The sequence below is a fragment of the Schistocerca serialis genome, chromosome 3 (assembly GCF_023864345.2).
Source record: "Schistocerca serialis cubense isolate TAMUIC-IGC-003099 chromosome 3, iqSchSeri2.2, whole genome shotgun sequence".
NCBI lineage: Eukaryota > Metazoa > Arthropoda > Insecta > Orthoptera > Acrididae > Schistocerca > Schistocerca serialis.
The window spans coordinates 414,193,329-414,221,041 of record NC_064640.1 but is presented as its reverse complement, the minus strand read 5'-3'; the positions used below and the strand labels follow the sequence as shown (position 1 = coordinate 414,221,041).

The window sequence follows — 27,713 nt, the reverse complement described above, 5'->3', positions numbered from 1 at the left end:
ACATGAGGCTCTTTGGCACCTTGAGTGTGGCTCTTCTACAAAATAGAAAGTCCGAGCGCGCACGTATAGTGTGAATGAAGCTTCGTGGCCTACACACAGAAGTTGATTTCGGCTTGGGCGAGTCTGTCTGGAACAAGTGGCGTTAGGCGGTGGTGAATGTGACTCAGACCACCTACACTCGCTGCCACCCGCATCGCTGAATTTCCTGCATTGCAAAGCAGTGGAATAAATACACTATTGGCCATTAAAATTGCTTTAACAAGAAGAAATGCAGATGATAATTGGGTATTCATTGGACAAATATATTACACTAGAACTGACATGTGATTACATTTTCACGCAATTTGGGTGCATAGATCCTGAGAAATCAGTACCCAGAACAACCACCTCTGGCCGTAATAACGGCCTTGATACGCCTGGGCATTGAGTCAAACAGAGCTTGGATAGCGTGTACAAGTACAGCTGCCCATGCAGTTTCAACACGATATCACAGTTCATCAAGAGTAGTGACTGACGTGCTGTGACGAGCCAGTTGCTCGGCCACCATTGACCAGACGTTTTCAATTGGTGAGAGATCTGGAGAATGTGCTGGCCAGGGCAGCAGTCGAACATTTTCTGTATCCAGAAAGGCCCGTACAGGACCTGCAACATGCGGTCGTGCATTATCCTGCTTAAATGTATGGTTTCGCAGGGATCGAATTAAGGGTACAGCCAGGGATCGTACCATGTCTGCAATGTAACGTCCACTGTTCAAAACGCCGTCAATGCGAACAAGAGGTGACCGAGACGTGTAACTAATGGCACCTCATACCATCACGCCGTGTGATACGCCAGTATGACGATGACGAATACACGCTTCCAGTGTGCGTTCACCGCGATGTCGCCAAACACGGATGTGACCATCATGAAGCTGTAAACAGAACGTGGATTCATCCGAAAAAATGACGTTCGGCCATTCGTGCACACAGGTTCGTCGTTGAGTACACCTTCGCATGCGCTCCTATCTGTGATGCAGCGTCGTGGGACACCGCAGCGATGGTCTCCGAGCTGACAGTCCATGCTGCTGCTAACGTCGTCGAACTGTTCGTGCAGATGGTTGTTGTCTTGCAAACGTCCCCATCTGTTGTCTCAGGGATCGAGACGTGGCTGCACGATCCGTTACAGTCATGCGGATAAGACGCCTGTCATCTCGACTGCTAATGATACGAAGCCATTGGGATCCAGAACGGCGTTCCGTATTACCCTCCTGAACCCACCGGTTCCATATTCTGCTAACAGTCATTGGATCTCGACCAACGCGAGTAGCAATGTCGCGATACGATAAACCGCAATCGCGATAGGCTACAATCAGACCTTTATCAATATCGAAAACGTGATGGTACGCGTTTCTCCTCCTTACACGAGGCATCACAACAACGTTTCACCAGGCAACGCCGGTCAACTGCTGTTTGTGTATGAGAAATCGGTTGGAAACTTTCCTCATGTCAGCACGTTGTAGGTGTCGCCACCGGCGCCAACCTCGTGTGAATGCTGTGAAAAGCTAATCATTTGCATATCACAGCATCTTCTTCCTGTCTGTTAAATTTCGCGTCTGTAGCACGTCATCTTCGTGGTGTAGCAATTTTAATGGCCGGTAGTGTACCTACTCTGATAAAGATTGTGGAACTATTTCTCGTGAAGTGTGGAAAAATAGGTACGATTGAGCGAAAGAAGATGATTATATTAATAATGAATCCTTCGAAAGTGATTTAATCATAACAACTAATCGGAGAATAGTTCAACAGACGATGATGGGGACAAATAAATACAAGTTTCTGCAATAACAAATAAAAATACTTGTAGATACGACTACTTTTCTTAATTCCTTTTTTGATGCTTTGTTGGTGTTTGTGCTCTGAAGCGAAGATATGTTGATTTTTAACACGTGGAACAGTATTCGTGACTCAAGTCAAATGAATAAACTAGCGTTTGCTGTTCTTTCCTTATTCGGATCTACGTACTCATGCAATCATTTTCAAGCATGAACATTGTGAAGAATAAAGGGAGATATTGTCTGATTGCTGAGAATCTGGAATCGTGCCTAAAATTGCCCGAACTTTCCAAGGAGATGCAAGGTCATTGTTGACATTAGTATTTGTCAGTTACTGTCGGAATTAAATTTTGTGGATACCTTAGTATATAATTTTATCAATAAATAATATCGTGATTAAGTATCAGAGCAAGTTCTATTCAACACTCCTAGAGATTAACTAAGACCTAAAACTTTAAGTTTCTCAAGTTAATTTGAGGGATCACTGAGGAGTGAAAGAAGATATAGTGTTGAGTGCTGGAAAAGGTATGGTGAGACTGTTTGGATATATACAGAGGATGAACAAAAGGAGGTAGACGTAACAAGTTTGCAAGACAAGTGTGCAGTGTGGATATGAATGTTGGAAAGGTTCGACCTCAGCGAATGTACTTCACTCAGACTGAGGAGATTTTTGCAAAAGCCAGCTTAGGAGTATCCTAATAATAACCATGTATGTACCTATATAGTTTAAGTTTAAAAAAATTGGCTCTCAAATGAAATTTCCATTATTGCACTGTTCATAAATGACTCTTTTCACTAATGAGCTTGACGACCACTGCCACAGCCCATTAAGGACAAATTGCGCCGCGCTGTCCAAAGGGAAACGTTGATCATATGTCCCACATTGTTTTGTGTGATTATTTCATGCAGTGCTGCATGTCTGTTACCACTGACAACTCTACTCATACGCCGTTGCTTTCGATCGTTAAGTAGTGAGGTAAAGAGTGAGTTGTGGCGCCCTGAAAATATTTTAAGTTCAGAGTTGGCGGTCACTGCTTGGGCCACTAGGCAAGCCGCAGGTCGTTAGCAACCGCATTATGCCACACAGCGGCCAGACCACGTGGTTCAGCCAACTGCGTGGCTGGGAATTCCACGATGACGCTGTGTCGATGAAGGAGACATGTGGGGAGTGCCAAAGATGGCGGACTTTGTGAAACCGTAATAACAGACATTTCACAGCTCATGTAGAAATTGATAATAGCCAGATGAATCATGATACCTCAAAAAGAAACATGTACATTACCATTATTTGCACGACTATTCTGATGGTGTAATCAGATTTTCAATATCTTTATTATTTTAAAGTTTAGTATCTGATGATAAGTTATACAAGTAACACTCAGCAACGAATTTCCAAAATCTAAACGGTTCATCCGATTTTGTTGATCGATGTGTCTTTAGAAAGCTATTAGTGTAAACCTAAATTTGTATAAATTACAGGCATGTAACTTGAACAGTGCATGAGTTATTGGAGGACAGAGTGGCCGATTACTATCGATCCCGTCAGGCCATAAGTGCTCCAGTTACATGAAAAACGGTAGCAGCATGCTTATAAATATATTTATTCATCTATGTCTTTGTTCATATCTGATATATACTATTCATGAAGAAATTGGTTACTATGTTTTAGAAAGCACAGAGACATTAGGCTACTTGCATACCTTTTGTGTCTGTTCCTTTGAAATATGTTTGTTTGATTTGTTTATGTATTTAATCATGTGTGATAGAGCGTGTTTATGGTCCAGCCGTAGGAATATTTATTTAATTTCAGGTTATTTAAATGTAAATCCAGTATTTCGTATGTGTTTCAATATGTTTGCGAGTGTACATTGGCTTGAAGAAGTGGCGGGAGCACTCTAGCCAATCACAGTGCTCGTTAATTGGGAGACTGTATGGGAGTGGCACAGGACGGGAGAGTACGGGAGAGGACACGAGAGAGTCGTGGACAGTACGGCGCGATGGACGCAAAGCCGCGGGAAAGACTTGGCGAGTGGAGCAGTTGTGCGTGGTCATGGGAGACAGAAATATTTTGTAGTGCTGACTTCTGCACTTGTGAGATTTCCGTGGCTTCTGCAGTGAAGATGTAGTATGCGTTTTGAAGTGCATATCTCGTGAGCAATGTTCTTGCTCATAACTAATTACGTGAAGTAGGAATCTATTGTTTCCCTGTTATTCAACCTATATCTTATTTAATTGCTGGACCATCGACACCAATAAGTGTTTATAGTAATAAAGGGCATTGAAGGCCACTCACCACATTCATTTTTTATTTTGAAAGGCCACAATTGGGCACTCGTCCGGGATTTGTGTCCTGCAAAGTGGTAAGTCCTTTGCTCTCTGCTATTCAGCGTACTATGCGAAGTGTAAAAATCTTTGCAAAACCGGTAGACATTTTTCTGTAGAGTGAACCTCTCACAAAACACAGCGTGAGATCGGTTCTTTCCGCAAGTAAGTTTCTGGAAATAGTGAAATTACGCTCTAATTTTCACAACCAGCACATGCTATCGATAGAGGTCCTAATATAACACGTTAAAGGCAATTTGCGTGGGGAATCAGAGTCTAAATAAGTTGAGTGCAGGGAACAATAGCAGTCAGCGCGTTTAACAGACAGCGGTATCGGAGATGGTTGGAACAGGCGGCAACCGGCAGCAGCTACAATTACATCGGGTGATTTCTCCAGTGGCGGATGCAGTTCAACAGCAGTACGACAGCAGCATCTTCTTGTACACCAGGGCAGTCTTCAATGTCGACTTCCACTACAACCAACAGCATCACCATGGCAGAGGGAACCATCTCAGATCAGATAAGTGCCTGCGCAAATAGTGAGGCAGTGTTTAACTCTGAAGTTCAAGCTCCACTTATAGATCTCGCGAATATAAAACAGTCACCTAGTATGTGTAATTCTGAAAACGGAAGTGAGCCGGTTGTCTGAAATCAGAGCGCGAAAGTGTAACTAGTAGGAATTCAGGCAATGGGAATGAATGTTGAGGAGATTGATGTCTCAGCTAATGCAAATTATCCAGGGAATGGCAAATATATCAGTACAATTCGAACTGATATGGGCACATTGCAAACAATTAAGAATACAATTCAGACCGATATGGCTACAATGCGAACTGAAATAGGTTCCGCTGTGAAAGAGGAAGCTGAAAAAATTATGGGCAACCTTGAAAAAGCAACTGATGATAAATTAAAATGCGTCCGAGTGGATATGGGGAAAATTACAGACGAAGTTGTAATAGTAACAGTAAAATCTAAAATCGAATCAGTGGAAAAAAATCTTGGGGATTCATTAGTAATTTGTTAGTTTATTGTGTCACTGTACACGTGCAAGAGGGGGACATTTAGGCACGTTGTTGCTGTAAAGCTTATCAACCTCCCATGAAAGTTTTTCAAGCTCAGTGAGAAGCCAAATCCCAGGATTATGCCTGACATAAGATCTGTAGCGGTTAAGGCTAGAAATACAGGACAATACAATTTGGTAAGCTGCCACATACGGTATATGTTTTTCTATAAAGGTAGAACGAGAGGCCGTAGGGTCACCTTCACAATGGGTCACAGGAGCAAGGAGACATTCGGAGTCAGTGTACACCACAAACAGGCACCCCTCCTGATGGTGAGCATTTTTCCACTTCATGAATTTGTTTTCCTCACTAGGCATAATAATACTTACCAGGGCCTTGGATGTGTAGTCTACTAGATTTTTTGCTAAATACTCGCTTGTGGAAAAATGATTCAGGCATCTTAAGTAATTATTCTGTTTATGTTCGTGTTTACTCATCTGGGAGGCGATTAGGTGAGCATGCCTTTGATCAAAACATAATAATAATTGCCTTTCTCCTTATTTTCCTCATCAGATAATAAGAGCATGTTTACATGCATCTTACGCTCACTGGAAACTTTTGAGAAATGGAGACGGCCAATGACTATATGCTTGTTCTGTTCATCTGACTTGCATTTCTCCAGGCCATAAACATGAACCGGTATTCTAAGCCTCAAATTTCGGTATGTCCTGCATCTTGACAGAGAACTCGATACTGTCAAAGTTATACCCCCGGCCATCATATTTTTGTGCACATGGCATTTACCTGTGCGCTAGGGATCTTTTGTGTAATTTCTCTCACAATCCAGGACTGACCATGCAAAACAAGCCTGATCCTCTTTATTTTGCACGTTAATGCATGCCTTCTTATCTGCTATATCTTTAGGTAGCTTGATATAGCTAGATCCTCCACTTACTGGATCATAGACATGAGTATATGGATGTCCAAGCTTAGTATTCAGCTGAGTGTTTTAGCTGACCCAATAACTTTGATCTTGAAAAATGGGTCCATTATAGCACTCAAGGTGGATTCACTAAATCACTAGGTGATTGATGTAGTAAGCGTTATCACGCCATTATCCCCCAAAGATAATGAAGACTTGTGTCTTCAATGCCAGAAGCATCTTTTGGTAGGGGGGGGGGGGGGGTAACAGTTCAATGCAGACAACTGCACTGCATTTTATGGCGAGATACCACATATCATTGGCTACCTTGAGGAGTTCCATTTCCATCCCATTCTGTTCTAATTAAAATTTCACGTCATTCCCTCAAATTCTCCATTGTTTTGACAAAAATTGAATAATTCATTAATTTTTAAAAAATCTTTCTCAAGGTCACATTGTAAGGTGGCGTGGTCTCCTGGCCATCATTTCTTACATATTCCATCCTCAATATCGTATTCTGCACATCAACATGCTTCATTCGAACCCAAACTCGATAAGGTAGAGTCAATTTTGTATGAATTCATGTAAGCGATATGCAAATCTAATAAGTAAATCGTAAGTCCGCACCGAGGTTGAAAACGTCGAGGCTGGTGTACATAACATGACGGCCACAGGAATTTTCATTCTAGGGAGGCGGCCAGCCCGCTGGGAGGCCTGTCCCTTTAGAGGGGTGGTCGGAGCACACCTACTTCAGCAGGAACGACCGCCCAGTGAGAGGACAGCTTTTGCCAGAGTGAAGGGATAACGACCCCCATGTTCGACTTAAAAGCAAATTCTGCTGCATTGTGTGGGAGTGCCCAGAAGACGCATTTTTTGACGGACTGACTGCGCAATTACGGAGTTCTCACAGGAGGACAGTATACACCTAACGGAGATGCTACATCTTTCCGCATTGGTCGACTTAAACGAAGCGTCATTCTCCCGTTTAAAAGAGCAATGCTGATTGGCTGAATATTTATGAAGCAAAGAGCCAGAGGGGTGAGGGAAGACAGCAAATGATATACCCTTGCAACTTTCCCAGAAAAGAGAGCCGTCCCATTGTCAGTCTTGGAGCAGGAACACTTAACGAGAGCGAGTGTGCTTGTACGTGTACGCAAAGAGCGAGGAACAAAGTCTCTCCTCAGAACTTCACTGGGAGAGCGCCTCTGTCATTAGCGAATTGGAGTGATACTCTATACTGAGTTGCTCGCGATTAAGCATTGTTCACTGCATTGGCCACCACACGTATTGTGCTGTGTGAACACGGACAGAGTACTAATTAAACGCCTGTGAGCGAATATTGAGTGGCATCGCGGTGGACTGGTTATCTGACCGGTGTACCACGCCAATAGTTAGACTAGGGTCAGATAGGAGTCCTTGACTTCATCAAGGGAGAGTTTGATTAGTGAAGGTCAATCTGAATAAAAGAGATAGTTGTGTTATATGTCAGCAGCAAGCGATGCAGGCAGAAGTCGTCGCAACTCACAGTATTGTGTGCTACAGTGTATGCGAGCCCCATCTGTCCTCCATAACAGTACACTCCATTACATTTCTCACACGACAGTCTTGACTGTGCCTAGGAAAGTTATTCAAGTTGTGTAGGCGCAGCTCTCAGCCATTCTGCCCAGTAAATAACATTCTTAAAGAAATGGGACAAAAGAACCTTTCCATACTTTGTAACTTAATAGCATTCCTATCCATAAGAGGCAATCTACTGTTCCGAAAAGTACCCGGAAATTTATAAATTTATAAGAAAAAGTTTCACTCGGTTTCTCAGAATTTTTTTGCAATAAATAATATTTTTCGTTCATTTAATGTTTTTCTTACACTAACTAGCAATACTCCAGTACTCAAGTAATCCACTAGTTACGTAAGAATATAGAATATTTTTGTGTCTTTTCCTTACAGCGGACGACTCCAGAAGATATTTGTTGCTGAATGTTTTTCAAGCACTTCGTGTTGGTACATTAGCAGCGTCTGTCTGACTTCTGTAGTAGTGTGAGGTGGAAATTATTTCTTGCAGGCGCAAAAGGGTGCTTGTTGGATCAATCCATTGAGCAACTTGACAAAATAAAACACACACACTCACAACATGTCACAGAAGCCTTCAGTGTCGAGTTCAGGTCAATATACTCCTTCAACCAGGGGGACTGTTTGAAGGAGATGTCTTTAATCCAAACATTATGATAACTGCCTTTCTCATTATTTTTCTCATTAGAGAATAAGAACATGTTTACATGCATCATATGCTCACCGGAAAATTTTGAAAAATCACAGAGTATTCTAACTGTGGTGTGGTGTCACTGATCTGATGTTCTTCACTAAAAGGACGAGAGAGGAAACTGACGCTAGCCATAGGATCATCCCTCTTACTAATACAATTATTACTAGGGGATGATGCGATCCATCCTGTTGATGCTGGCATCTGTGAGATACTCAGAAGTATGCGCTGAGGCACACATACATTGCGAAGTCGGCGATTCTGACGAGGATGAGAAGGAGAATGAGGCAGCACTACCGGATCAGGCCAGTGGAAACAGCCTGGCTGCGGCGACAGCTCCCAACGTTGCTGCTGTAGGCCTGTCCAGATATCCTGAGGGGTAGTAGCTCTTTGCTTGATCCACAGACGCCAGAGTAGTGCTAGGGCACCGGCGGCAGCGGCCGCGGCCTCTCGCGCCACAAGTAGCGGTGCTCTGGCCGTTGAGGCATGCCTCACCAGGCCACACTTTTGCAAGGCAGGCTTCACCACCGCCGGTACCCACGCCAGGCATGCTGCAGCTATGGAGATGCGACTGCTTTAGAATAACAAAATAATTAAGTACATCGCCTGCTGCTGGAAGGAGAGGAAGAATACAGACGATTACATAGTCGTCATATACAGGGTGGTCCATTGATCGTGACCGGGCCAAATATCTCACGAAATAAGCGTGAAACGAAAAAACTACAAAGAACGAAACTTGCCTAGCTTGAAGGGGGAAACCAGATGGCGCTACGGTTGGCTCGCTAGATGACGCTGCCATGGGTCAAACGTATATCAACTCTGCTTTTTTAAATAGGAACCCCCATTTTTTATTACATATTCGTGTAGTACGTAAAGAAATATGAATGTTTTAGTTGGACCACTTTTTTCGCTCTGTGACAGATGCCGCTGTAATAGTCACAAACATATGGCTCACAATTTTAGATGACCAGTTGGTAACAGGTACGTTTTTTAAATTAAAATACAGAACGTAGGTACGTTTGAACATTTTATTTCGGGTGTTCCATTATGATACATGTACCTTTGTGAACTTATCATTTCTGAGAACGCATGCTGTTACAGCGTGATTACCTGTAAATACCACATTAATTCAATAAATGCTCAAAACGATGTCCGTCAACCTCAATGCATTTGACAATACGTGTAACGACATTCCTCTCAACAGCGAGTAGTTCGCCTTCCATAATGTTCGCACATGCATTGACAATGCGCTGACGCATGTTGTCAGGTGTTGTCGGTGGATCGCGATAGCAAATAGCCTTCAACTTTCCCCACAGAAAGAAATCCGGGGACGTCAGATCCGGTGAACGTGCGGGCCATGGTATGGTGCTTCGACAAACAATCCACCTGTCATGAAATATGCTATTCAATACCGCTTCAACCGCACGCGAGCTATGTGCCGGACATCCATCATGTTGGAAGTACAACGCCATTCTCTCATGCAGTAAAACATCTTGTAGTCACATCGGTAGAACATTACGTAGGAAATCAGCATACATTGCACCATTTAGATTGCCATCAATAAAATGGGGGTCTCCCATAATGCCGCACCATACATTAACCCGCCAAGGTCGCTGATGTTCCACTTGTCGCAGCCATCGTGGATTTTCTGTCGCCCAATAGTGCATATTATGCCGGTTTACGTTAACGTTGTTGGTAAATGACGCTTCGTCGCTAAATAGAACGCGTGCAAAAAATCTGTCATCGTCCCGTAATTTCTCTTGTGCCCAGTGGCAGAGCTGTACACGACATTCAAAGTCGTCGCCATGCAGTTCCTGGTGCATAGAAATATGGTACGGGTGCAATCGATGTTGATGTAGTATTCTCGACACCGACGTTTTTGAGATTCCCGATTCTCGCGCAATTTGTCTGCTACAGATGTGCGGATTAGCCGCGACAGCAGCTGTAACACCTACTTGGGCATCATCATTTGTTGCAGGTCGTGGTTGACGTTTCACATGTGGCTGAACACTATTACAGCGCCATCTATCACAAAGCGAAAAAAGTGGTCCAACTAAAACATTCATATTTCTTTACGTATTACACGAATATGTAATAAAAAAATGGGAGTTCCTATTTAAAAAACGCAGTTGATATCCGTTTTGACCTATGGCAGCGCCATCTAGCGGGGCCAACCATAGTGCCATCTGGTTTCCCCCTTCAAACTAGACAAGTTTCGTCCTTTGTAGTTTTTTCGTTTGATGCTTATTACGTGAGATATTTGGCCCGGTCACTATCAATGAACCACCCTGTATAAGCAAGTGAGTAATTACCTTTCCTGCTCTGGGTACATGGTATGACCATTTCGTCAACATGGTCAGGTATCTCCATCACCCCTTCAGGAAAGTCATCCTCTCTAAAAGAGACAGGCCACGCTTCCATTTCAGCTCTTCTTCTAGAGCCATCTCCCTGACGCATTCAGGCATCTCATCCTCATCAGAATCTACATGGTGCCACTGATCCATCTTGCCTACGATAAAGACATATGTATACAGATTTGTTAGAAAAGAGAAACAAAATAAATTAGAGTTCTCTTTTCCTACTTACAGAACTGGTTGGCTGTCTCATTGCATGCTGGAGGCAGTTGCAGTTGGTAAAGAGTCTCGTGTTGTCTGTCTATGGCATCTACGTATAACTGTTGCTGATGAAACATTTCTTTGCAATTACACAGCTACTACTACTACATAGGATTTTTTTATATACTTATGCGGCTACTGATGTGTTTTCTCTACCAGAGGCTGCTTCACAGCATGTGGCTGGTGTTTTTTTTTTTTGAGCCTCCAGCATCGCGTAAGATTAAATTCCATTTCAGCCATGTAAGCTGTATCAAGAACAAGAAATAAACCACCGATACAATACAAGAACAAATTACACTACTACCATGAAGTTTTTTTATGTACTTACATGGCAGTTCTGGCTGTGGGTTTTCCACAGGGGAAGTTTGCTCCTCCTCCTCCTCCTGTTTCTCTCCGCATTCCAGGATAAAATCCTGGAGTTGCGCTGTAACAAGGGGAAAGAAATTGAATTACTGACGAGAATTTTTTTAACATACGAAATTTTTTCATCGTTTCTACACCATAACCACATACTTACAAAAACAAATTATTATTTACTTACGAGGGTGGTTTGAAAAGTTCTCGGAATCACCTCGAAAGGTCTGCACTAGCGCAACGAGTTGTTTACGTGATATTCATTGGAGTGTTGTCTGTAAACGTGTGCCACATCGATGCTCTTGGAAAAGAGCTGTGGCGGTGATGTGGCTCTGTTGTTGTTCACGCGTAGTGATTTGCGAAGATGGAAAAAATCGAGATTCGAGCACTGATTGAGTACTTCGTAAAGAAACGTATGAAGGCAAAGGACATTCATGCCGATTTACAGAATACACTGAGGGAGTCTGCTCCTTCATATTCAACTGTTGTCAAGTGGTCATATGAATTTAAATTTGGTCGGGAGAGCTTAGATGATGATCCGCGCTGTGGTCAGCCAAGATGTGTCACTACTCCAGAGCAAAAGTGCACAAAATGATCATGGAGGATCGCCGATTGAAAGTGCGTGAAATTGCTCACGCTTGCCAGATGTCATCTGAAAGGGTATGTCACATTTTAACCGAAAAATTAGAAATGAAACAATTGTCTGCAAGATGGATGCCGCTACTCTGCAAGATGGGTGAAAAACGCATGAGAATCGACATATCAAACAAATTTTGGCACGTTTTAGGAGAAACGAACAAGATTTTTTGAGCTGGTTTGTGACCACAGATGAAACTTGGATCACTGCTGTAGCCCAGAGACAAAACAACAGTCAAATCAGTGGAAACATCCGCCACCAAAGAAAGCAAAGAATATTCCTTCGATGGGAAAGGTCGTGGGATCAATGTTCTGGGAAGTGAAGGGGATTCCGTTTGTAGATTATCTCCTCACGTGGCAACCAATTACTGGAGAATACTACGCTAATCTCCAGGACAAATTGCAACGAAAGATACGTGAAAAAAGGCCAGGTTTAGCAAGGAAGAAAGTCATCTTCCATCAAGACAATGTGTGTCCACACACATGTGCCGTCGCCATGGCAAAATTACACGAACTAAGGTATGAGTTGTTGCCACACCCGCCTTATTTACCTGATATGGCTCTGTGAGACTTCCATCTCTTCCCAAAACCGAAAATTTTTCTTGGTGGAAGAAGATTCACTTCAAACTAAAATTTGATAGCTGGAGTTGACAGCTATTTTGCAGGTTTGGAGGAAACTCATTTTCGAGATGGGATCAAGGCAGAGGAACATCTTTGGACGAAGTGCATTAATCTACAAGAAGACTACATTGAAAAATAAAAAAAAGTTTCAGTGATGTAAGTACTTTTTTCCTATTCTGTTCCGAGAACTTTTCAAACCATCTTCGTACATGTCAGTTCATGTTCTTCAATGCTACATCGCTTGCCACTGGTGCTGATGCTACTGTCGGTGTGCTTCATTTTTCCTGAAAAAAAGAAACTGATGCAAACACACACAAGCAAACAGACAGGCATACTGACAACAGGAGAACGAGAGCGACTACACCACGATGAGGGTTTACATAACCTGTACCCCCTCCATCCACCATTTCACCCAGGGAGCCAATAGAAGTGTGGCATTCTTCCCCACCTGCTGATGAATGCAGGTTTGAGCGCATAGAGCAAGTTGGTGTTGGTCTGCTGGCCACAGATTTTCCACAATTTTTTATGTTCATTCTGATACAGTCTGGAAATACCCACTTATTCCACTGATTCGTTCTTCGTACTGGACGCGCTCATCGATCCAGACGGAGAGCGCACTCCTGGTTGTGGGTTCACTCTATGGTGAGTGCGGCTGAGGATGGTCGCTTTGCGGGGGCGGCTCTGTAGTGCGTGGGTTACGACAGTGTTTCGTGATGTGGCAAGTGTATTTGAGCTCATTTATTTTAGTGAAATTGTGTAAACAATATTTTTACATGATATATTTTCGAGTCTATTTACGCTCACGCCTCTGCAGCCCAGCGTGCCACGACTTCCAGAACAGATATATAACACACAAAATTGTTTAAAGCAGTGTCAATGTTTTATTGGGTGTATTTGTGACAAATTCAATCCTGAAATCCATCCCTCCTTCTACCGGAGTCTCCACGTTGTTCCATCTTATGGTGCTGATTCCATACAAATGGCTGACACATAGCCACCTCTTTAAGGGAGGAAAAAAGAAGGAAGATTGGTTTTAACGTCCCGACGACATCGAAGCCATTAGAGATGGAGCAAACTACTGTGCAAGTGTATTGGAGGATCAGATTCAGGGAAAATCCATGACGTCATTTGGGGTAATTAATTGATCAATAATTAAGTTGATATCAAAAGTGGGCCAGAAATGGCTGTACCCTGCTACTGGCGGGTTTACCGTACTCCTCTGGACACCAGACTCCACGGATTTCAACCCTATCAAGAATCTATGCGACCACCTCGATCGGGCTGCTCGCGCCATGGATTCTGAACCGATAAATGTAGCGCAACTGGCACAGCACTGGTTTTGATGTGGCTCCACATCCCTGTCAGCACCAACCAGAACCACACTGACTCTTCCTCCATGTCTGAAAATGGTGGTTATGCAGGCTTTTGACAGGTGATCGCATTAATGTGACTGGACAGTGTATAGGTTGTGGTCACGGTTATGTTCAAATACGATAGCTTCTTTCTACCGGAGTCTCCACGTTGTTCCATCTTATGGTGCTGATTCCATACAAATGGCTGACACATAGCCACCTCTTTAAGGGAGGAAAAAAGAAGGAAGATTGGTTTTAACGTCCCGACGACATCGAAGCCATTAGAGATGGAGCAAAAGCTCGGGTTATGTCAAGGATGGGGAAGAAATTTGGCCATGCCCTTTTCAAAGGAATCATCACGGCATTTGCCTGAAGCGATTTAGGGAAATCACGGAGAACCTTTATCTGGATGGTCGGACACGGGTTTGAACCGTCGTCCTCCCGAATTCAAGTACAGTGTACTAACCACCACGCCACCTCGCTCGGTCCCACCTCCTTAGGCTGGGCACACTGCCGGCCGGGCCGGGCCTGGTTGACGCGTGCTGGCTCGGCTCGTGCCTAGCCAGCTCAGGCCGACGTGTAGTGTATTCACATTGCGCGCCGCGCCGAGCCTAGCCGGGACGGCGAAATGGGGGAAAATCCACTTCTCCGATTTTCATGTCTTAAAAATTCTTAGTGGTATGTGAGACTTCACCACATCGTTTTATGAACTTATTTTTTCCTTAAAAGCATTACTTACGTCGTGAAAAAAGAAAAAGTCTACTTTTCGTTTCGCGTGTTTTCTTAGTTTCGTAACGCTTCCCAAGCGATTTTGAAGAAAGTATGCGGCTAAAAAATCTGATTTTTGTACACGTAGTAGTGTAACACCTTAGCTGGGTATTGAATCTGTGGTGTCACCGCCAGACACCACACTCGCTAGGTGGTAGCCTTTAAATCGGCCGCGGTCCGGTAGTATACGTCGGACCCGCGTGTCGCCACTGTCAGTGATTGCAGACCGAGCGCCGCCACACGGCAGGTCTAGAGAGACTTCCTAGCACTCGACCCAGTTGTACAGCCGACTTTGCTAGAGATGGTTCACTGACAAATTACGCTCTCATTTGCCGAGACGATAGTTAGCATAGCCTTCAGCTACGTCATTTGCTACGACCTAGCAAGGCGCCATTATCATTTGCTATTAATGTTGTGATACATGTACCGTCAGACCGATGTTCACCAATTATGGATTAAAGTATTCCAGCAGCTACGTACTTTTCTTGATAGTATAATTACTTTACCTGTTCCAGACCTCACGCCAGCCTGCGTGAGCTTAAATGCGTGCCTTTCGGCTTCCTCCAAACCCCGTGAATTGGCTCCTGCCAATTCACAACAGAATCATTTGTCTTTCCATATTTCTTAACAGTCATTGTGAAATGATGCTATTTGTCAACGTCGTGCACTTGATTTACAAATCTTGTAGTGAAAAAGTTATGTAGCGGGTAGCTTACTGTTAGATCCGTTTTAGACCATACATCGTTGCGAATGAAATGTAGCTAAAAGTACCAAAAAGTTTTTGAAATGATAATGATGCTGATATCTGTCTCTGGTCACAAGTAATGTGAGCTATTCAGTGGCGTCAGTGCCGCGTCCGCAAGCCACGGAGTTCGCGCGGTTACAGCTTGGCTTAGTACATGTACAGGTAGAAGTGTCAAGTGTCAATGACATAGGTCTGATAAAATTTGGTGTAAAACTAATCACAAAAACAAACTGGAGATTTCTGATACGTTTACTGCAGAAACTGCGCAATTCTGTAGTCTCGTTGTCTACTTTTACAGAAAAAATAATGGAGAGTTAATGAAATTACTGTAGATCGACACAGAGGTGCGTTTCATTGTTCTTCATTGTTTTTTTCTCTTCCTTGGCGGGCTGCGCTGCACTGTCAACATAATCCCCACTCTTTGGCTAAATGGCTGTTAGTCGCCGGAGGCCAAATAAATAAATTTAAAAAAATCCCGACCCTTCGACAGCTGACAAGCAAGTCAGTGGAAAACGCAGCTGCAGTCAACAGTTGCTCGCCTTTAGCTAGTCTGTGCTGTCAGTAGAACAATGTCTTCACTCTTTTATTGGTATTGTTTTGACTCTGCAGTAACTCTTCGAGTTTTGAAGTACAGAAGAACTAGTGGGTTATGGATTCATCCCATAAATAGCGACAGACATTTAGGAGAGTTTTTTTCTTTACATGAAGAACTTAAAAACTATCCTGAAAAATTTTATTCATATTTCAGAATGAATCATAATACATTTCAGTATGTGCTGCAGAACATTCAAGACAAAATTTCGAAACAGAACACAAATTTTCGCAGAAGTATAACAGCAGAAGAAAACTTGTGTATAACGATAAGGTAAGATTCGTTAGTACACACTTTTTGATTTGCAGTAGAACTTTGTGCAGCATTCACTACCTCCAATTAATTGTAGTTATGCTTTTGTATTTTAAATTTCACAAACGCTTACCTCTGAGGGGAAGAGAGTTTATAGGACTCCTGAGAATCATTAGTAAGTAATTAGCTTCGTCATTTTGGGTAATGTCTTGCTGTGCCTTCAACGAAGAATCGCACAAATGCTCCTTCAGAATTTTCCAACTTTTTTCTTCTTTTTTCTTCATGATGGAGCGCTTGGCAGTGGTGATGGTTCATCATGTGGAGCCACTGATGACCTCACAGAATTCTTTTCATTACCTTGTAAGATAGCAGATTGACAGGCGAAGAGTTTTGAGATAATGCCCTTTGACTCAGTGGTTCTATTTCCACTGATAAGCAACTGTGCATAGCTCTTGGAACTTAGGAAAATCATATGACAAAACAAAGCCCCAGTGGAATTGCATTTTAATATACTATTCCCTGGATCACATGATATTTTGCCAAGTTATACAAGTTATTCTCTGTAACTGTCTCTCAGGTCTTTGCATTTCGATTTCATTATTTTAATTGAAAGAATATAGTATGGCCATGTCTCTTTAATTATTTATTGTTGTATAACTGTGAAATGATATGGACTAAGTAAATATCTACTGTGCAAACAAAACTGTAAAAACTTCGCCCAACACCACACTTGAGTAACACATTTTACGATTTTTTTCCTCAGGTATCTGTCCACTGGCATCTCCTTTCATGCACTAGCATCGTCATCCGATTACGAGTGTCCACCGTATCAGTGGTGGTGAAAGACGTTTGTATGGCCATATGGGAGTCACTTGCTCCCATCCATTTACCAACGCCAACTGTTTCTCGATTTAAAGAAATTGCCAGTGAAATGCATACAAGATGGAGATTTCCAAACTGTGTTGGATGTATAGACGGGAAGCACATACGTGTCCAATGTCCTAAACTCTCTGGCAGCATGTTTTACAATTACAAACAGTATTATTCGATTGTACTCCAAACAGTTGCTGATGGAAATTACAAATTTATAGCTGTAGATGTTGGTGCCTACGGTAAACAGTCGGATGCAGGCGTGTTTAAAGAAAGTATGTTATATAAGAAACTTACAAATGGGGAGCTGTTATTACCGCCACCAACAAGACTTGAAGGAATGTGTCAGGAACTACCGTACGTCATTTTGGGAGATGAAGCATACCCCTTATTAGAGAATTTGATGAGACTTTTTCCTCGCAGAAATTTGGACAACGAGAAGATTCTATACAATGATATGCATTCCAGAGCAAGAAAAGTTGTTGAATGTGCATTTGGTATAATGACCAATAAATGGAGACTACCGAGGAAGGAAAATGAAACATCCATTGACTTAGCTGATCGCATAGTCAAGTGCATTTGTCTACTTCATAATATTGTCATTGACAGAGAAGGATGCAATGTTGAAGCTGAAAAGTTTTGTAACAATGCTGATATGCAGACAGCTGGTGCCACATTCAACAGAAATTCCACATTACGTTCGAAAACTGTCAGGAACACTTTTGTTGAATATTTCGTTAAAAATGCAGCTTAAAATAATTAAAAAACCTTTCAAAAATAAATGTTGGAATTGAAAGTACTTAGCTATTTACTGTATTTTTGTGTATCTCATTTCACTGTAAATAAAACAAATAAAATTATAAAGGAAAATAATTTATATTTGTGCGTACTATCCTTGGTTACTTCGTTCCATGATCTGGAAACTTCATCATTACTGTCATACTAGCCGAATTTCTGATACCAAATTGATGGACACAAGTTAATGTCATGTATATGTTATTCTGCATTCATTAAAGTAAGAACATCGCAAAAAGATCGTCACAGACAACAGCTTATAGTAACGTGCCACAGCATGACTTTACAATGCATTGTCAACTGGTAGGGACACATTTCCGTCCCTCAGTGACACTCATATCTGCCTCCGTTTACAAGTAAATGCGAACTATTCAGTGGCGGCAATGCCGCGATCGCTGGCAAGCTAGTGTTGTAAATGCATGTAAATACGGTAGATTAAATAAATGAAATAAAAGTAATTTCGCATGTATCATTATAATAAACGTAATTTTTCCTCACTGATTGTGAAATGTGAGGTAACATCTTAAAATAAAAGACGTGTGCAGTCACACTTGTGATGAAAGTGTTGTGGACTGGCACGACAGCCAATCCACAATGACGGGTAGCCGAAAGGCACGCGTATAACTCACGCAGGCTAGCGTGAGGTCTGGAACAGGTCAAGGTCTTATAGTAGCAAAAATAGTACGTGATTTCTGGAATACTTAACTTTAATCCATAATTGGTGAACATCGCTCGTGACGGTACATGTTTTACAGCATCAATAGTGACTGGTAATGGCGCCTTGCTAGGTCGTAGCAAATGACGTAGCTGAAGGCTATGCTAACTATCGTCTCGGCAAATGAGAGCGTAATTTGTCAGTGAACCATCGCTAGCAAAGTCGGCTGTACAACTGGGGCGAGTGCTAGGAAGTCTCTCTAGACCTGCCGTGTGGCGGCGCTCGGTCTGCAATCACTGACAGTGGCGACACGCGGGTCCGACGTATACCAACGGACCGCGGCCGATTTAAAGGCTACCACCTAGCAAGTGTGGTGTCTGGCGGTGACACCACAGAAAGCAGAAGGGATACGTGTGATGTGTGTAGTGCAGAAGCTGTAGTGCTGCTCCACAGGCTCGCGCCTGCGGTCGGCTCGCGCCGGCAATATTAAATACTCGGGATGTCGCCGGCTCGGCTCCGGGAGGCTCACGCCGTGTCGGCGCGGCCCGGCCGCCACTGTGAACACCAAAATTCAAAACCATGTGTTTGATATCAAAGCGGGCGGCGGCCCGGCCAGGTTCGGCTCGGCCCGGCCGGCAGTGTGAACGCAGCCTTACTGTCATGCCTTACGTCATTAGTGGAGGAACACATAACCATCTGGTAGCAGTTCTGCCCCATCTACTGCACTGCAGCCGCGCGGAGTGGCCGCGTGGTTTTAGGCGCCATGTCACGGATTGCGCGGCCCCTCTCGCCGGAGGTTCGAGTCCTCCCTCGGGCATGGGTGTGTGTGTTTTTCTTAGCATAAGTTAGTTTAAGTATTGTGTAAGTCTAGGGACCGATGACGTCACCAATTTGGTTCCTCAGAAATTCACACACATTTGAACATCTGAACTGCACTGCAACGCGACGAATGGGCTCCCTTAGGGAGTGACTAATATTTTGTCTGGTGAGTTCACGTTAATCTGCGGGAAGTGTTTCGTATTTTTCTGTATTAGGAAAAGTGTATAACAAAGCAGTTCGTACACCTGCACTCCAGGTTCATTATATTGGGTCGGTACACAAGTTCGCAGCGTTTTTGTTTTGCATGCTGGTTTCCAGATTGTTATGGGAATATTTATCGAGTGTCACTTATTATTTGTAGTTGACTGTTGCTGTTTGAGTTTACATGTTGTCATTTTGTCATCTGGAGATAGTGACCGGGGCTGTGGACACTAGAAAATGAAGTGCCAAGTGGAGAAATCGGAATATTTCCTACATCTTCTTCTGTTTGTGTTCAATAGAGAGGTCATAGCAGCAGAGCCAGCCTGAAATATTTGCTCCGTGTATCGGGATAACACCATTGGAGAGAGCACGGCAAAAAAATGCTTTTCTGGTTTTAAGGAGGATCATTTTGACATCAGCGACTCTCCAGGATCAGGAAGACCTTCGGGGTTTGACGAAGATCGTTTAAACTCATTAACCAACAATTATCACGTCACTGTACTCAGAAACTTGCAAATGTGATGAACTGTGATCATTCTACCTTCGTGCGACGTTTGCATGCGATGGAAAAGGTTCAAAAATCTGGTGTGTGGGTACCGCATGCTCTGGGTCAAAATCACAAAAATCTGTCGGTGCATCTCTATATGTTCGTGATCAATTGACTCGTGCACAACGCCGACCATTCCTGTCACGTATCGTTACTGGTGACCAAAAGTGATGTCTTTATGCTACCATAATGAAAAGAACGGAATGGTTGAGCCCAAACAAAGCAGCAACTCATTGTACAAGAACTGCGCGCATCCACAAAAGATAATGTTTTGCATTGGTGGAACAGCGACATTGTGTGGTGTACTGTGAATTGCTTCCTCGGGGTTTAACCACCACTGCTGGAATTATAGGCAACAACTGAGATGCCTTGCAGACGCAATCTAAGAACACTGCGTGAGGTGACGCTATTCCGCGTTAACGCCAGCCCGCATTCTGCTGTACTGACGAAAAACACTGTACAGGAGTTGGGTTGGGATCTTGAGCCCTCAGATTTTCACCTTTTCCACTCTCTATCGAATAACCTTCATGAAACTTCCTCTCCGCATGAAAATGCGCTCCGAACATGGATCGACGAGTTCTTCGCCTCAAAACCACATGATTTCTACTGTCGCGGAATCGAAAAGTCGCCCCAGCGTTAGCAGACTGTTGTAAATAGTGAAGGAGAATATATTATTGACGACTGAAGTCTCTGTTATGTGTATCTGTTGTGTTTATTAAACGTATGGAAAAACGCTACGAACTTATGCATTAGCATAACAGAATCTTCGTATAAGCATGACACGTAGCTGTGACAAATCGATTACGTCCATGATATGTTACTAAACGTATACGAGAAGAGATGACGCTCGAAGTTCTTTATGCAGCACTTAGGCATCACATTTGCCGCCGTAACCACGGGTAACAGCCGAGCGTCTTATGTCATCAATCATACGCGTGCAGCGGACCAGAGGATCAAACAATACGGGGACGGCACCGTAATCCGAGTGAGACGATTAAATAACAAAAAGCGTAAGCACGACTTAGACAACATCGTACACGGTTATCTATAACCACGTGTGTTACGCAACGGAGGTTGAACTACACGTGACATATAACTGCTGCCGCTTACCTAAGTGCACTGACTGCTTACATCAATATATTTAATGATTGAGTTGATGTATATATTGACAATGAAACTTGCTCTACCTGCTAGTGATATGTTTCCTGTTTCGGCTCACTGTGTAAGAGAGATTTTCAAATGGCTCTGAGCACTATGGGACTTAACATCTGAGGTCATTAGTCCCCTAGAACTTAGAACTACTTAAACCTAACTAACCTAAGGACATTACACACATCCATGCCCGAGGCAGGATTCGAACCTGCGACCGTATCGGTCGCACGGTTCCAGACTGAAGCGCCGAGAACCGCTCGGCCACACGGGCCAGCGTGCAAGAGAGAGTTGGGTAATTGTGCGCAGTGGATAATCGCACGCATTCCATATCTGAAGCTTGTAATAAACTTGTGGGTCTACTGCTGCCTTCTTCTTATTTATGTAAGTAACAAAAATGAACAAGAAGACAGGCGCCATTGTAACTGCAAGTACCTGAGTGTGAAGTAAATAAAACAGGCAAGTTTCTTTTTATTTTCTGCCGATAGAAAATAAAAAGGCAAGTTAACAGCCATTGCTGATTTACTTTTATCTGGATATGTTATTAAAACGTCTATTTCACAGCATCATTGCAAGAATTTACTTTCTAGATATAACAATTTAAAACACAGAATCCCGCGTCCGGCCATCCTGACTTAGGTTTTCCGTGATTTCCCTAAATCCTTCCAGGCAAATGCCGGGATGGTTCCTTTGAAAGGGCACGGACGACTTCCTTCCCTGTCCTTCCCTAATTCGATGAGACCGATAACCTCGCTGTCTGGTCTCCTCCTCCCCCCCCCTTCCCCCCCACCCCCCGAAAAAATACAGACGTTAACGTCGTTGGTATGTAACGGCAAAACTGGGATAATTGGGCGCGGAAAGGGAACAGATGCACACTCCCGTGAAAAAGAAACTGGAAGAAGCTGAAATTAAGATGAAAGTAAAAAATAAAAAGAAACAACAGCGTGCCTTGAAGAACAACAATGCGAAAGATGTACGTGGCTGCGTTGCTTGGCAGCCAGAAAAGAACAAAAGAAAATCAGAAGTAAAATGGAATCACTAGAGTGATCGAAGCTATCGTATCTTTCCAGCATTTGTGATGACGACGATGACGACTATTACGGAAACCTGTTTTTTACTGGTGTATTGAAATTGCTAGCTACACCCAGTAAAGAAGCCAAAATGAGTTTTCTGGCATACGTGGAGAATTAGATAAAGGCAGAGTATTGTGGTACAGGTGTTGGGTGCACTGCTCGGAATCACGCTGCATATACTGGGGAAGGCACCAAAGACTATGATGTTTGTGATGGCTGCATGTCCAACAAATGAACGTTCTAAAATTTTGTGATTACACATCCCATGTTACTGTTCAAATACAGGGCGTCTAGAGAAGGAGTCGCTGATTTCAGAATTAAATACCTTGAAAAATAAGATCGATAGACGAGTGTAACAAATACAATGTTTATTGTGAAATCTGTAGAAAATTTATACGAAAGTTATACAAAAGCATCGAAATAGTTCGAAAAGCTGCTAACGGATGGCACTGTAATCACAATATGCAGCGCGTATAAGAAATGCGCTGCAGCTCACAGCGATCAGTTACACTGTGGAAACATAAAGTTTCGCGTACCGAATGCAGAGGTTGAAATCACACATTTCATTGAACAACGTATTTTTCTGGTACTGGAATACCACAGATTGGAACATTTATTTATACAGGGTGGTCCATTAATCGTGACCGGGCCAAATATCTCACGAAATAAGAGTCAAACGAAAAAACTACAAAGAACGAAGCTTGTCAAGCTTGAAGGGGGAAACCAGGTGGCGCTATTGTTGGACCGCTAGATGGCGCGGCCACAGGTCAAACGGATATCAATTGCGTATTTTTAAATAGGAACCCCCATTTTTTATTACACATTCGTGTAGTACGTAAAGAAATATGAATGTTTTAGTTGGACCTCTTTTTTCGCTTTGTGAAACACGACGCTGTAATAGTCACAAACACATGGCTCACAATTTCAGACGAACAGTTGGTAACAGGTTTTTTAAATTAAAATACAGAACGTAGGTACGTTTGAACATTTTTATTTCGGCTGTTCCAAAGTGATGCATGTACCTTTGTGAACTTATCATTTCTGAGAACGCATGCTGTTACAGCGTGATTACCTTTAAATACAACATTAATGCAATAAATGCTCAAAATGATGTCCGTCAACCTCAATGCATTTGACAATACGTGTAACGACATTCCTCTCAACAGCGAGTAGTTCGCCTTCCGTAATGTTTGCACATGCATTGACAATGCGCTGACGCATGTTGTCAGGTGTTGTCGGTGGATCACGATAGCAAATACCCTTCAACTTTCCCCACAAAAAGAAATCCGGGGACGTCATATCCGGTGAACGTGCGGGACATGGTATGGTGCTTCGACAAACAATCCACCTGTCATGAAACATGCTATTCAATACCGCTTCAACCGCATGCGAGCTATGTGCCGGACATCCATCATGTTGGAAGTACATAGCCATTCTCTTATGCAGTGAAACATCTTTTAGTACCATCGGTAGAACATTACGTAGGAAATCAGCATACATTGCACCATTTAGATTGCCATCGATAAAACGGGGGTCTCCCATAATGCCGCACCATACATTAACCCGCCAAGGTCGCTGATGTTCCACTTATCGCAGCCATCGTGGATTTTCCGTTGCCCAATAGTGATTATTATGCCGGTTTACGTTACCGCTGTTGGCGAATGACGCTTAGTCGCTAAATAGAAAGCGTGCAAAAAATCTGTCATCGTCCCGTAATTTCTCTTGTGCCCAGTGGCAGAACTGTACACGACGTTCAAAGTCGTCGCCATGCAATTCCTGGTGCATAGAAATATGGTACGGGTGCAATCGATGTTGATGCAGCATTCTCAACATCGACGTTTTTGAGATTCCCGATTCTCGCGCAATTTGTCTGCTACTGATGTGCGGATTAGCCGCGACAGCAGCTAAAACATCTACTTGGGCATCATCATTTGTTGCAGGTCGTGGTTGACGTTTCACATGTCGCTGAACACTTTCTGTTTCCTTAAATAACATAACTATCCGGCGAACGGTGGTGGTGGTTAGTGTTTAACGTCCCGTCGACAACGAGGTCATTAGAGACGGAGCGCAAGCTCGGGTTAGGGAAGGATTGGGAAGGAAATCGGCCGTGCCCTTTCAAAGGAACCATCCCGGCATTTGCCTGAAACGATTTAGGGAAATCACGGAAAACCTAAATCAGGATGGCTGGAGACGGGATTGAACCGTCGTCCTCCCGAATGCGAGTCCAGTGTGCTAACCACTGCGCCACCTCGCTCGGTCCGGCGAACGGTCCGGACACTTGGATGACGTCGTCCAGGATCCCGCGCAGCATACATAGCACACGCCCGTTGGGCATTTTGATCACAATAGCCATACATCAACACGATATCGACCTTTTCCGCAATTGGTAAACGGTCCATTTTAACACGGGTAATGTATCACGAAGCAAATACCGTCCGCACCGACGGAATGTTATGTGATACCACGTACTTATACGTTTGTGATTATTACAGCGCCATCTATCACAAAGTGAAAAACGTGGTCCAGCTAAAACGTCCATATATCTTTACATACTACACGAATATGTAATAAAAAATGGGGGTTCCTATTTCAAAAAAAAAACGCAGTTGATATCCGTTTGATCTATAGCAGCGCGATCTAGCGGGCCAACCATAGTGCCATCTGGTTTCCCCCTTCAAGCTAGACGAGTTTCGTTCTTTGTAGTTTTTTCGTTTGATGCTTATGAGATATTTGGCCCGGTCACTATCATTGGACCGCCCTGTATATTTGCTATTTTCTTTTAGTCATTTGTCCATCTACAGGAACAGACCGAATGTTGCACATGAAGTGGCATGAATTTTAACATACCTGCCCCCATGAACCGCGGACCTTGCCGTTGGGGGGGAAGCTTGCGTGCCTCAGCGGTACAGATTGCCGTGCAGTAGGTGCAACCACAACGGAGGGGTATCTGTTGAGAGGCCAAACAAACGTGTGGATGCTGAAGAGGGGCAGCAGCCTTTTCAGTAGTCGCAGGGAAACAGTCTGGATGATTGACTGGTCTGGCCTTGTAACATTAACGAAAACGCCTTTGCTGTGAAAGCAAGGGGAAACTACAGCCGTAATTTTTCCTGAGGGTATACAGCTTTAATCTATGTTTAAATGAGGATGGTGTCCTCTTGGGTAAAATATTCCGGAGGTAAAATAGTCCCCCACTCGGGTCTCCGGAAGGGGACTACTCAGGAGGACGTTGTTATCGGGAAAAATAAAACTGGCGTTCTGCGGATCGGAGCGTGTTATGTCAGATCCCTTAATCGGGCAGGTAGGTTAGAAAATTTTAAAAGGGAAATGGATAGGTTAAAGTTAGATATAGTGGGAATTAGTGAAATTCGGTGGCAGGAGGAACAAGACTTCTGGTCAGGTGAATACAGGGTTATAATTACAAAATCAGACAGGAGTAATGCAGGAGTAGGTTTAATATTGAATAAAAACATAGGGGCGCGGGTAAGTTACTACGAACAGCATAGTGAACGCATCATTGTAGCCAAGATAGACACGAGGCCCACGCCTGCCACAGTAGTACAAGCATATACGCCGACTAGCTCCGCAGATGACGAAGACATGGAAGAAATGTATGATGAGATAAAAGAAATTATTCAGATAGTGAAGGGAGACGAAAATTTAATGCTCTTGGGGGACTGGAATTCGATAGTAGTAAATGGAAGAGAAGGACAAGTAGTAGGCGAATATGGAATGAGGTTAAGGAATGAAAGACGAAGCCGCATGGTAAAATATTGCAGAGAGCTTAATTTAATCATAGCTAACATTTGGTTTAGGAATCATGAAAGTGTGTGTGTGAAATCTTATGGGACTTAACTGCTAAGGTCATCAGTCCCTAAGTTTACACACTACTTAACCTAAATTATCCTAAGGACAAACACACACACCCATACCCGAGGGAGGACTCGAACCTCCGCCGAATCATGAAAGAAGGTTGCATACGTAGAAGAGGCCTGGAGACACTTGAAAGTTTCAGATAGATTATATAATGGTAAGAGAGAGATTTAGGAACCAGGTTTTAAATTGTAAGACATTTCCAGGGGCAGATGTGGACTCTGTCCACAATCTATTGGATATGAACTGTAGATTAAAACTGAAGAAACTGCAAAAAGGCGGGAATTTAAGAAGATGGGACCTGGATAAACTGAAAGAACCAGAAGTTGTGGAGAGTTTCAGAGAGAGCATTAGGGAACGATTGACAAGGACGGGGGAAAGAAATACCGTAGGAGAAGAAAGGGGAGCTTTGAGAAATGAAATAGTGAAGGCAGCAGAGGATCAAGTAGGTAAGAAGACGAGGGCTACTAGGAGTACAAACGTCTCAAAAATGAGATCGACAGGAAGTGCAAAATGGCTAAGCAGGGATAGCTAGAGGATAAATGTAAGGATGTAGAGGCATGGATACTGCCTACAGGAAAATTAAAGAGTCCTTTGGAGAAAAGAGAACCACTTGTTTCAATATCAAGAACTCAGATGAAAAACCAGTACCAAGCAAAGAAGGAAAAGCAGAAAGGTGGAAGGAGTATATAGAGGATCTATACAAGGGAGGGCAATATTGTGGAGTCGGAAGAGGACGTAGATGTTGATGAAATGGGAGATGTGATATTGCGTGAAGAGTTTAACAGAGCACTGAAAAACCTCAGTCGACACAAGGCCCCGGGAGTAGACAACATTCCATTAGAAGTACTGATAGCCTTGGGAGAGCCAGCCATGACAAAACTCTACCATCTGATGAGCAAGATGTATGAGACAGGTGAAATACCCTCAGACTTCAAGAAGACTATAATAATTCCAGTCCCAAGGGAAGCAGGTGTTGACAGATGTGAAAATTAACTATCAGTTTAATAAGTTACGGCTGCAAAATACTTACACGAATTCTTTACAGACGAATGGAAAAAAATGGTAGAAGCCGTCCTTGGGGAAGATCAATTCGGATTCCGTAGAAACGTTAGAACACGTGAGGCAATACTGACCCTACGATTTATCTTAGAGGATAGATTAAGGAAAGGCAAACCTACGTTTCTGGCATTTGTAGACTTTGAGACAGCTTTTGACAGTGTTGACTGGAATACTCTTTCTCAAATTCTGAAGGTGTCAGGGGTGAAATACAGGGAGCGAAAGGCTATTTACAATTTGTGCAGAAACCAAATGGCGGTTATAAGAGTCGAGGGGCATCAAAGGGAAGCGTGGTTAGGAAGGAAGTGAGACAGGGTTGTAGCCTATCCCAGAAGTTATTCAATCTATATATTGAGCAAGCAGTAAAGGAAAAAAAGGAAAAAAATTGGAGTAGGAATTAAAATCCATGGAGAAGAAATAAAAAC

General features: G+C 43.2%; 1 protein-coding gene across 1 annotated transcript in view; it reads right to left on the bottom strand.

Moving 5' to 3' along the window:
* The window catches only part of LOC126471627 (uncharacterized protein K02A2.6-like), a 105,125-nt gene extending 93,819 nt beyond the window's left edge, over positions 1-11,306 (bottom strand). The window contains exon 1 of the mRNA XM_050099864.1: positions 11,259-11,306. The gene's annotated coding sequence lies outside the window, so the exon portion shown is untranslated. The remainder of the gene's footprint in view (positions 1-11,258) is intronic.
* Between the last annotated feature and the right edge of the window lie 16,407 nt (positions 11,307-27,713).